Below are 12465 nucleotides of genomic sequence, written 5' to 3'. Positions count from 1 at the left end.
CAGCACTACATCTGGGATTAAGTTTTCACACCACATCTGGGATTAAGTTTTCACAACACATCTGGGATTAAGTTTTCACACCACATCTGGGATTAAGTTTTCACACCACATCTGGGATTAAGTTTTCACACCACATCTGGGATTAAGTTTTCACACCACATCTGGGATTAAGTTTTCACAACACATCTGGGATTAAGTTTTCACACCACATCTGGGATTAAGTTTTCACACCTTATAAATACTGAAACCCTGCAGGCAACCAGCTGTACCACCTAGATGACAGATGGCTGCAGAAAAACCCTTTAATACACTTCAACTCCTTTACAGGGGAAGGTTTTGGGGGATTATATATATTTTTTTTTTACGAGAACCGATGAAGGATATCAGGTATTAGTAATAGCGAGAGAGGCGATGGACTGTACACCTTGTTCTTATCCCAGGTTAATTAATGGTGCCCTAAGGTAGAAAACAACGAATACAGTATATATAAACAAAGATATCCATACATACATGCAATAGATAGATAGATAGATAGATAGATAGATAGATAGATAGATAGATAGATAAATAGATAGATAGATTGATAGAACACACACAGACTAACATTAAGGCAGAGAGAGAGAGAGGAACGCCTGGTATAACTGGGATTAAATAGCAGATTCCTGTTCTCCTGTCCCAATTTGAGCGCTCATCCCAGGAATCAGGAATGGGAATACGGCTTCGGAATTCGACATGAGAATGCAGGGGGAGAAATTAGGCTTCGAGGAGGCTGTGTGTGTGTGTGTGTGTGTGTGTGTGTGTGTATTAATGGGTTGCTTTTATAGTTTATTGTCATGTATATACAGCAACTCCTAGCACGAGAGAGAGAGAGAGAGAGAGAGAGAGAGAGAGTCAAAACATCCTAACTAGGGTAGATTCCCACCTTTACTTCCCCATCCCCCTCGTCACTTTTACCAACTCTTTCACACCTCCATATTTCCCTCCCCTCACACTCCACACCCACAGTTTCTTATAATAATGACACTGAATGTCTTTGTTTTCTATATAGTTGATTTGTTTTCAGTAATTATTGTTTTTGTGGGGATGATATATTTAAATGATAAGTCGACTTGTGTTTAATATTTAGTTTTTGTTTCCGACTATATACACACTTACAAAATAATAAACAGCTTTTGATAACGTAATTAGGTATAATAGTTCTTTGTTTAATACTTGGCTTTTGATATTATTAATGCACTTACGATACCTAACATTAAAAAAATCCCTAATGCACTTAGAAATAATAATTACTTCATTTTTCCATAATACATTTATAATTACCACTTAAGCTATGGGTACTTTAGATCCAAAGAAACAGGAAGCAAATGTGTAAATGGTCCAGGAACTTAGGACAGCTAGCCATCCGCACTGGCTAATCATTACCCCCTTTAGAACACGATCCACCAAATGGTTTACAGTCCCCGCTGGATAGACGAGAGATAGTTGGTGCAGAGGAAACCCTGTCTGGGAATCAAACACATCCTGACCTCCTCTGCATGCCTGCCTTGACACACACACACACACACACACACACTGATACAAAACATACTAACTTATTTTTAATACACCCAAAGCCATTCAAACACACTCTATCCTATCTCAACGCACTCATCCCATCCAACCTATCTCAAACCCACCCCGACACACCCTAAACCCACATCGACACACCCTGAACCCACCCCAACACACCCTAACCCAAGCCAACATACATCTTTACCTCACTCACCGCCGTCATCTCCAGTCGCCGTAATCCACCCACACCCACCTCGCTAACGTAAACCACCCACACCCACCTCGCTAACCCATACCACCCTAAACCACCCACACCCACCTCGCTAACCCATACCACCCTAAACCACCCACACCCACCTCGCTAACCCATACCACCCTAAACCACCCACACCCACCTCGCTAACCCATACCACCACACACACTATCCTTACCTCCCTAATTTAACCGGCCCACAACACTTCCCTTAACGCAGACAACGAGTAAAAAAAAGAATAAAATAAAAATAGAATAAAACTTTTTTTATCATCTGGGTGAGGGGGAGTAGGTGAGAGGGAAGAGAGGTACCCACCTGCTAAACCCATACCACCCTAAACTACCCACACCCACCTCGCTAACCCATACCACCCTAAACCACCCACACCCACCTCGCTAACCCATACCACCCTAAACCACCCACACCCACCTCGCTAACCCATACCACCCTAAACCACCCACACCCACCTCGCTAACCCATACCACCACACACACTATCCTTACCTCCCTAATTTAACCGGCCCACAACACTTCCCTTAACGCAGACAACGAGTAAAAAAAAGAATAAAATAAAAATAGAATAAAACTTTTTTTATCATCTGGGTGAGGGGGAGTAGGTGAGAGGGAAGAGAGGTGAGGGGGAGTAGGTGAGAGGGAAGAGAGGTGAGGGGGAGTAGGTGAGAGGGAAGAGAGGTGAGGGGGAAGTGAGAGTGAGGGGAGAAGAGGAGCAAGGGGAGAAGGTGAAGGGGAAACGATAGAGGGAAGAGGGGTGAAGGGGAAGGCGAGTGAGGAGAAGAGGGAGGTGAGGGGAGAAGAGTGAGAGAAGGAAGGGAGGTGAGGGGAGACACGGAGGTGAGGGAGGTGAAGGAGGAGACAGTGAGGTGGGGGAAGAGGGGAAGATGAGGAGGGAAAGGGAAGATGAGGGGGAGAGGGAAGGTGATTAAGTGGAGAGGGGTAGATAAAGGAGCGAAGCAGTGGGGAGAGAAGGAAGTGAGTGGGGAGAAGGAAGTGAGTGGGGAGAGAGAGGGAAGTGAGTGGGGGGAGAGAGAGGGGAAGAGGGGAGAGAGGGAAGTGGAGGGGGAGAGAAGGAAGTGAGGGGGAGAGAGGAAGAGGGGGGAGAGAGAGGAAAGGAGGGGGAGAGAGGGAAGTGAGGGGGAGAGAGCGGAAAGTGAGGGGGGAGGAGAGGGAAGTGAGGGGGAGAGAGGGAAGGAGGGGGGAGAGGGGAAGTGAGGGGGAGAAAGAAGTGAGTGGGAGAGAGAGGAAATGAGGAGGAGAGAGAGACAAGTGAGGAGGAAGAGAGAGAGAAGTGAGGGGGAGAGAGAGAGAAGAGGAGAGAGAGATAGAGGGGAAAAGAAAGAGGGGAAGAGGGAAAGAGAGGGAAGTGAGGGGAAGAGAGAGGGAAGTGAGGAGGAAGAGAGAGAAGGAGGGGGAAGAGAGAGAAGTGAGGGGGAAGAGAGAGGGCAGCAGAGGGGAAGAGAGGGAAGTGAGGGGAAGAGAGGGAAGTGAGGGGGAGAGAGGAAAAAGTGAAGGGGAAGAGAGAGGAAAGAGAGGGGGGAAGAGAGAGAGGGAAGTGAGGGGGGGGAGGGACGGGAGGATGAGTGAGGGGGAGGAGGGAGAGAGAGAGAGAGAGAGAGAGAGAGAGAGAGAGAGAGACGAATACCTGGTGATGACTGCAGGCTGTACCAGGACTGTCCTCAGAGCGCGCGCGAGTGTGTGTGTGTGTGTGTGTGTGTGTGTGTGTGTGTGTGTGTGATTAATGACGTCAGCACCATGACATACGTGCTATGTCCTAAACACAAAGAAAAGAAAGAAAAAAAAAGTAGAAGGAAAGAGAAAAGTGTTGCAAAGCGTGATCGTGCGAGACAGAGATTTTATAAGGACGAAATTTTTCTTAGATTTTTACACCAAGATTTAATCACTCTCTCTCTCTCTCTCTCTCCAAGAACGTGACTTACCTCTCCTGGGTTTAATTTACTGGGTTTTTTGTTATGTTCGTTTTGATATTATTAATCGTTTACACTGATTTTTCTTCTTCAAATAGTTTACGATATCTGTTTTATTATTATTATTATTATTATTATTATTATTATTATTAATAATATTATTTTTATTATTTGTAGTAGTAGTAGTAATAGTGAGAAATGTGCTCAGGCCGGAATCAGAAAAGCACAACCTGTATTTGTGTGAGAAGTAACACACGATGTGTGGGTTGTAGAAGAGGGCCCAGCTGTCAAAATCTTTATGGCAGAGATCCATCACCAGATGACGACATGTAAGACGACAGTAGTGAGCCCACTCAGTCGGTAAATACTGTTCATGAGATGAATGACATACAGTCAACAAGTTGGAAAGGCATGTTCGGTGACGATGCGGAGAAGTGGATCAAAGAAATCTACTCAGAAGTGGTCAGGTGGTCACCAGCTAACCTCTTTGAACCACCTAAGTGTGCGACCACCGAAATGATCCGAGAGATGACTTGCCTCATAAACTATTACACTCACGCCACCTCCCTGGCCCAATTAGCTCTTCAAATACTGGCCATAATACCCCATATATTCTGTCAGAGGACACACGTAAGGTCTAAGTGCAAAGAAAATGTGGCAGAAAGGGGGCCTTGATGATCCCCTACGTGAGGAAAGAACACTGCAGGACACTCTATAATTCATAGGAGACGGAAAACAAAACACTGAGGATGTTGCCAGAAAGTTTAGTAACAAGATGCGTGGGGGAAAAGTGTCCTTGGCGGTAACATCTCTCACAGCGGAATCTTCAAGCGGTTTTTTGCCAATAAACAGACACACATTACAGCAACTGAAGGAAAAAAATCCCCCTGCAAGTGCAGAGGAAGGCATCAGTTTCCATGGTGCCTATATCCCTCCAAATACTGTCATGTTCGAGAAAATAGCAGGAGGGATGGTGTGGAAAAAAGGCACTGAAACACAGGGCGGGACAGGTCCTTCAGGCCTGTACACAGACGGTTGGAGTCAGCCTCAGCAATAACATGTTTGGTGCCGCAGCAAATGATCTCTGCAAAGCCATCGCCGTCCTTGCAAGAAAGCTAGCAACCTCGTGCTGCCATCACCTTCATGCTCTGACGGCCTGTCACCTCATTCCCCTGGACAAAACTCCAGGATGTAGGCCTATAGGAATGGAGGAAGTACTAAGACGGATCATTGGAAAATGCAAAATGGAGATGGTAAATGATGATGTCAGGGCAGCTGCAGGGAACCTGCAAGTATGTGCTGGCCACCAGGCCGGAGGGGAAGCTGCCATCCACACCATGAGAAAGAAATTTGAGCAGCGTGATTGTGAGGCAGTACTCCTGGTTGACGCTTCCAACGCATTCAACATAATCAACCGCAAGGCTGCACTGCATAACATCAAGATCAAGTGTCCAAGCTTTGTAATGTATATATAGGAACCCATCAGATCTCTATATAACAAGCTTCAAGGCTCTAAGAGGAGATACCACCATACAGTCAACTGAGGGAACAATCAAGGGAACCCTGTCGTCATAGCATTATACGCACTAGGTCTATCTGTGCTCCAATATTCAATAAAATATGAAACAACCGAGGTCAAGCAAGTGGCTTACGCTGATGACCTAACAGGAGCAGGAAAAGTGGTGGACATAAAAAAGTGGTCCACAAATAGGGTACCACCCAAACGCCAGCAAGTCCTTCCTCATTGTGAAGCCAGAACACTATGGACGGGGAATGGAGGTGTTCGACGTAAGTGAGGTAAAAATAACAAATGATGGCCAAAGACATCTAGGTGCGGTAATCGGCACGAAGGACTTCAAGACCGGGTACGTCATGGGAAAGGTAAATGAGTGGGTGAAGAAAAGCCAAGCTCTGTCTGATATGGCTAAAACAGAGCCACACGCAGCTTTTGCGGCATTCACCCATGGAGTCAAGCATCGCTGGAAGCACCTGAACCGTACTATCCCTGATATCGGACCCCTCCTCCACCCTCTGAAAGAAGCCATCAAGGTCGCTTTTATCCCAACACCAGTGAAAAACCCTCATTTAACCCCAGCAGAAAGGTCACTCCTTGCACTACCACCGAGATTAGGAGGAATGAGATTGACTAATCCAGTGGAGCTTGTCGCTACCGAACATCAGAAATCTTGTCAAGCTCACGGCAGCCCTCACTGAGCACATAACAGCTCAGAAAGCAGAAGGGCAAGTGGATACCAACGAATTAAACAAGATTCGATGGTCCATTATGACAGAGCGGCAGCACACCCAAAGTGATAAACTGCAACAACTGTTGCAGCAATTGCCAGAGAACTGAAAAAAAAAGAAGCTAAAGCGCAGGAGGTGGGCGCCTCAAACTGGCTAACAACGTTACCGATAAGGGCAAATGGTTTCATCCTTAATAAAAAAGAATTCACAGATGCCATTGCTCTAAGGTACGGTCGGCCAGTAGGTGATTTGTCCTCCCAATGCGTGTGTGGCTCATCTTATGACAATGATCACGCCATGGTGTGCAAGAAAGGGGGCTTCGTATGCATGAGGTATGACGAAGTAAGGGATCTCACAGCAAATTTTCTGAAGGAAATCTGCCCCTCCTTCCATTGGACGGTGAGAATCTCCGTCACAGGACTTCAAAACACATCCAACGAAGCCCGTGTGGACGTCAGTGCTGGAGGATTCTGGACGAGGGGACAGCGAGCCTTCTGTGACATTAGGATTTTTGATCCCATAACCGCATGTCACCGTAACCTAGCTCTCGATGCTGCAAACAAGAGGAACGAGAATGACAAGATCAGGGCATATGGAGAGAGAATTCTGAATGTTGATCAGGGCAGCTTCACTCCTCTGGTGTTCACATCTTCTGGTGGGATGGGACCAAGTGCAAGATGTTTCGATGTCAGACTCGCGGAAGTGTTATTTGAACGGAAGCAGCAGCCCAAAAGTTATGTTACAGCCTGGATGCGATGTCGACTGTCCTTCTCTTTCCTTAGGTCTGCATTGCTCTGCCTCAGGGGAACGAGATCTTTGGCCCGAAAGCCGACAACAGTTGCAGATATTGACTATGAGGCAACGGTCACTGGATGCCGCATAGATCTGCAGCTCAACTAACTCAACAGATAGGATAGCTACTTATGTATTAGGATATTTAACTTTAAGGTTATAAAATGGCGGCGAAGGTGAGGGTATTGGGAGGCTGGAGGCCAATAAAAAAAATAGTAGTAGTAGTAGTACAGTGCCCCCTCGTGTTCGAGAAAGGGCGCCCCAGCCGCCCCATGGGCTACCTAGGCGTGAATTTGTTTAAGGTGTAGAAGCTGTCGCCAACACAACAACCACGCCCTAAGTTAAAGAGTTGCATGACCCAGTGTCAAGGAATAGTCCGAGAAGACCGGACAACTCGCCAACTGCACTGGCTAACCATTACCCCGGAACACGATCCGCAAATCGTTTAACATCCACGTTCCAAATTACTGCTGGGTAGCGGAGGCAAATGGGGTACAGAAACTTGCCCATATTTTAACCACACACACACACACACACACACACACACACACACACACACATATTAACCCAACACACCGCCACATTCTTCACACTCCACTAAAACGAATTCACTCGATCTTGCAGGAGCCGGATATTAACACAAGAGGTAAAAATCTAATCTCTGTTGAGTTATTGTCCCGCCTGACAGTAGACGTCTCACGGCCTGAAGATACGCAGGTCGATGCCGCTCAAACTATCCGCCATCCAGTGGGTTAGTGGGTAGGAAGAGGCTGTTGGGTGTGGATAGGAGGATGGGAGAGAGGATAGGGGGGTAGGTAGGGAGAGGTATATGGGTGTGGATAGGGGGGTGAAAGAGAGAGGATAGGAGAATCGATGGAGCACAAACAATCCTTCATCTAGTGGGTTAGAAGATAGGTTAGCTTAGGTTTGGTTTGGTTAGGCTAGGCTATGTTTGGTTAAGTTAGCTTTTCGTCCGGCGAGCTTTTGTCACCCCCCCCCCACCCCACCCCTAACATAAATAGCCCCCAAGAGGAAATATATGAGACTAGGAAGTAAAAAATGTAAAAGATATAATTCCCGAATACCAAGAAAGAGTCGCATATATATAAAAGAGGAAAAAATAATAATATAATCTTCCATATTATCTTTCCTGTTGATGCCGACACGCGTGCCACCTAACAGCTGTGTACATAAACAGATCAACTTGTCCGAAAAAAAAAATAAATAAAAAATAAAAAAAAATAAATAAGTAAAGGAGCAAATACAACCAAGAAAAAAAATATATATGAACAGATAGATGGAAAAAAATGTCAGTGAAAAAATGTGAAAAAATTTTACCAGAAAAAAAAATGCAAGTTCCTATATCTGAGGATTTATGCACACACACACACACACACACACACACACACACACACACACACACACACACACCATACAAAGGTTGACCAGCGGGAATCGAACCTTTGACCCACGAGTAAGAGCTGGGTTCGTTAGCCTACCATTCACCTAGCTAGTACTTTATAGAGATATTTACCTTTGTAGCTCAACGGTAGGTAGCGATTCTGACTGATATCGATGGTTCGAATCTCTCTGGTAGAAGTTAGTGTGTGTGTGTGTGTGTTTGTGTGTGTGTGTGTATGTGTATGTATGCATGTATGTATGCATGTATGTATGTATGTATATATGTATGTAAGAATTGTATGTATGTATGTATGTATGTATGTAAAAAATGTATATATGCATGTGTGTAAGAATAGTATGTATGTATGTACCTGTATGTATGAATTTTGTATGTCTTTGTCTATGTACTGTATGTACATAGAAGGCAGCTACCAAACAGGGAGGTTCTACCGCCCGGGAAGATATTGGAAGCATAATGTGTTGTCTAATGGTAGACCCTGCTGCCATATGGCATCACGAAAATTGTGACCAAGTCCCAGGTTGCTGATCTGACTTTCTGCCTCATTTACACACAATTGCAGGGTCTCAATTGTTTCTCTTACTTTGACAACACAACATACAAACAGTATATTGTTTCTTACTATTAATCTTTTTTTGTGTGTGTATTTATTTTATTCTATTTTATTATTATTATTATTATTATTATTATTATTATTACAATTATTAATATTATTATTTTTATTATTTTATTTTTTACTAGACTTTGTTAGTTATTATTATTATTATTATTATTATTATTATTATTATTTTTATTATTATTATATTTTCGCCCCCCAGGCCCTGATGTGGGTCATTGACCTGTGCCCAGGTGGGCTAATCCCCGTAAAAATAATAATAATAATAATAATACAAAAATAAAAATAAAATAAATATATACTGTAAATACTGTAAATAAAAAAATAACTAAAATCAAAAGGTAAACACGAGTATAGATAACATATACTAACACAGGTTTGGAACACAAGGGAGAGGATTCAGCTATTAATTAATCCAATCCCCCAGAGAGGCAGTCGTTCGGCAGATATTTACAAAGTGTCTGTCTGTCTGGTTCCTTAACTGTTGCTATGTGAGCGTATCCGACTAAGATATAGAGACTCGGTGTAGTTTACTCTCACTCTCTCTCTCTCTCTCAGTATACAATCGTCTTTGACCGGAGGAAAAATAAAAGAAATAGTAACTGTAAAAATTAATTCCAATGAAAGGCTGAAATATGGTCGTGATCACACGCAACCACATCCTGGTATGTAAATTAGTGTGACGTGGTGGATATTTGAAGCTTAGAGAGAGAGAGAGAGATATTAAACCATCCTCACTCCCAGCGCTCTACCCCTCTCCTCCCTTGCCCTCCCGAATTCCAAAGCCCCTGATTCGAACCCTGGCATAGCACTTTACCCCATTTCTCTCATCCCGCTCAGATGTACTACGTGTGTGGGTTACCTGATTGTGTCTCACTCCACTCAGACGTATAGTAGATATATAGGTACCTGATTGCCCTGACAAGCTAGCCATTATCCCTGTGAAACTAACGTCACATAAATGAATAGCCGCCCCTATATAAACAGTATATACGTTTCGCGTGTATAAGTTAATGACACCTGGTTTTCATTCTCACTTCAACGTTACCAATCTTTACACTGTATCCATTACCTCCAGAATAGACAGGGTGTTGGTCGAGCTGTGTGGCCTTGTTTACCACCGAGAAGAGTGTCACCTTTGGTAGAGCAAAGGTTGATGGAAATAATTGAGGAAAGGCGAGTTTTGTGGCCGCGCACTGAAAGATTTAGTGTGGTGGCCTGAGCGTAGGTTTTTAGGCAGTGTGTGTGTGTGTGTGTGTGTGTGTGTGTGTGTGTGTGTGTGTGGTCTAAATGCTTGCCTGTACACCATTTGTTTGTTCCCCCGTTTGTTTAGAGCATCGTACAACATAACTTGATACGCGTCCTCGCAGTACGACCATTAAAGTTCTTATCACACACAGTCCATATTCGTCAATACATGTAAGAGCAGACAGGTAGTGTAACTGTCCTCCCTCCCACCTGTGCTCTTTCCCTCAACCTTTACTGAAAACTGACATAACCTTTCCAATTAATTCTATATATAAAATTGCATAAGATAATGTATCGCGTATGAACATTCATTTAAATAGTCAAAGATATTTCAATACATGTATTTTGTGAGTAAACTTCAGGGGAATTAATTCAGGTGATCTAGGTGGCCACAACATTTAGGTATTCCTTGTCCACATAGATCGCCTAAGAAGCAAAGTGTATGCCACAGAAGTCTAGACACGTGAAGAATTGTGGCATCGAGTGCAAGACGGTGCCAGAAGCATTCGTAATACCCCTGGAATATTCGAACGCGTATACGACTCTTCACTTGTGCGAGGTGCGCTGAAGCCGGCATTCAGGAAGAAGGGGGGAATCATTGTACATTTTCTCTAAATATTACACATCAGATTTAAGCAAGTTGATAAATAAAATGCACACGTAACATTGTGTATTTACCGTCTAGAGATTTGATCACATTCCAACCCCCATCTTTCACGTGTTATAACTCTTGAGATATTCACACTATGTTCAGGGAGTCATATACCCTTGTTCTGGTCTCATGGATATACCCTCTGAATTATGAAACCTTTTTTTTTTTTAATAATCACCCAGTGTATCAAATAGAAAATGATAAAAAAAAATGGTGTTGCATATTAGTTTCTTAGGTATTGCTGCTGTTATTGTTTTGATTTTAACTTTCCTGTTTACGGAGCTTTGTGGAAATTCCATTATTTTTAACTGGCTTCGTCTGTGGGTCAACAACGAGTGGTTTATAAATATCAATGTGAGGAAAGTGAGAAGAGGGTTAAGGTGCTTCATGTCGAGTATTCTGGGATCTTATTCGGGTTATTTTTGGTTTCTTCTTGCGTATAATAAATCGGGATACTTATTTAAATCACACGAGTACATTACTTAAAAGTATATCAGAAGTGAATATATGCATTGAAATTTATAAGGTAAAAAAATATATAAATATGAAATTGTAATTCAATAATGGAAAAAATAAAACTCAATTACTTTTGTTTTGTTTTTAAAAATTAATAAAAGATTGAAGGTGAATATAATATATGTATTGCAATTTTATAAGGAAAAAATATTAAAAAGGCAATCAAATTTTTTTCTCTCTATATATGAATAAATAAATTAAACGCGAATATATGCATTGAAATTTATAGTTAAAAAATTTGTAACTAATATGACTGTGATTTTGATATTTGTTGTACGATTTTGAAACTTAAAAAAATTTCCTTTTAATAATTTCATCGCTATTTTTTGTTTTATCTTCAAGCATCTATTGAACATTATTAACACCGCCCTTACACTCTAGCAATACTTAACCTTTGCAATGACACTTCACGTTAATTTGTTTTATAATAATCTTAATATTAACGTGAAATGCAATCCCTACTTGACGTTTTCAACATTATTATCTTTTATTCCCACGCCAACATCACTCTCTAGGATCAAACATAATGCTAAACACATAGATTCATTTCTCTTTTAAACATTATTTCTCACTTAACCATTTCAACATTTTCGTATGTAAATGACCCATTCAAATACGTATTACATTCGTTCAAATTCATCAGTAGATTAAAATTAAGGCAATACTTTTTTTTTATAATTCTTTCATAACGGGTAAAATAAATGTACCTGTAGTATACACCTAACACTGTACCTGCGCTTTCTAAAATTAAATCTGAATCAGAATAAATCCGACATTTTAACACCATTTTTATCCAACAAGAAAATACTAAATAATTTGTATTACATAAACAGTACGTGTCGTCTTTTTCAATATAATCTCTTTTAAACACTAACTAAAGATTCTCACGTTATATTTCTACATTAAAATTAATAATATTTCCTACATTAAACACCACCTGACATGTTTTTACACTATCTTGAGACGCCCAAAATTACAACTTGGTCGAGAGTGTACCATTTGAAGCAGACCAGTGAACCTATCTCGGTGAGGCTTCGACACACCTGAAATGTTTGATTTGGTGGCCAGCGCTTGATTGACGAGACGAAGCTTGGCCAAGTTGAGATGCTGTGGGAATCATAATAGGTAGTCGGTCAACTTCTGGTCTGCAACACACACACACACACACACACACTGGCGTATTGCGTGCGGCACTGAACGGACGTATATTGACATAAAGACATACACACAC

Source organism: Homarus americanus, unplaced genomic scaffold (genome assembly GCF_018991925.1).
Source record: "Homarus americanus isolate GMGI-L3 unplaced genomic scaffold, GMGI_Hamer_2.0 scaffold27153, whole genome shotgun sequence".
Classification (NCBI taxonomy): Eukaryota; Metazoa; Arthropoda; class Malacostraca; order Decapoda; family Nephropidae; genus Homarus; species Homarus americanus.
The sequence above is the reverse complement of the archived record's forward strand: the minus strand, read 5'-3'. Positions refer to the sequence as shown.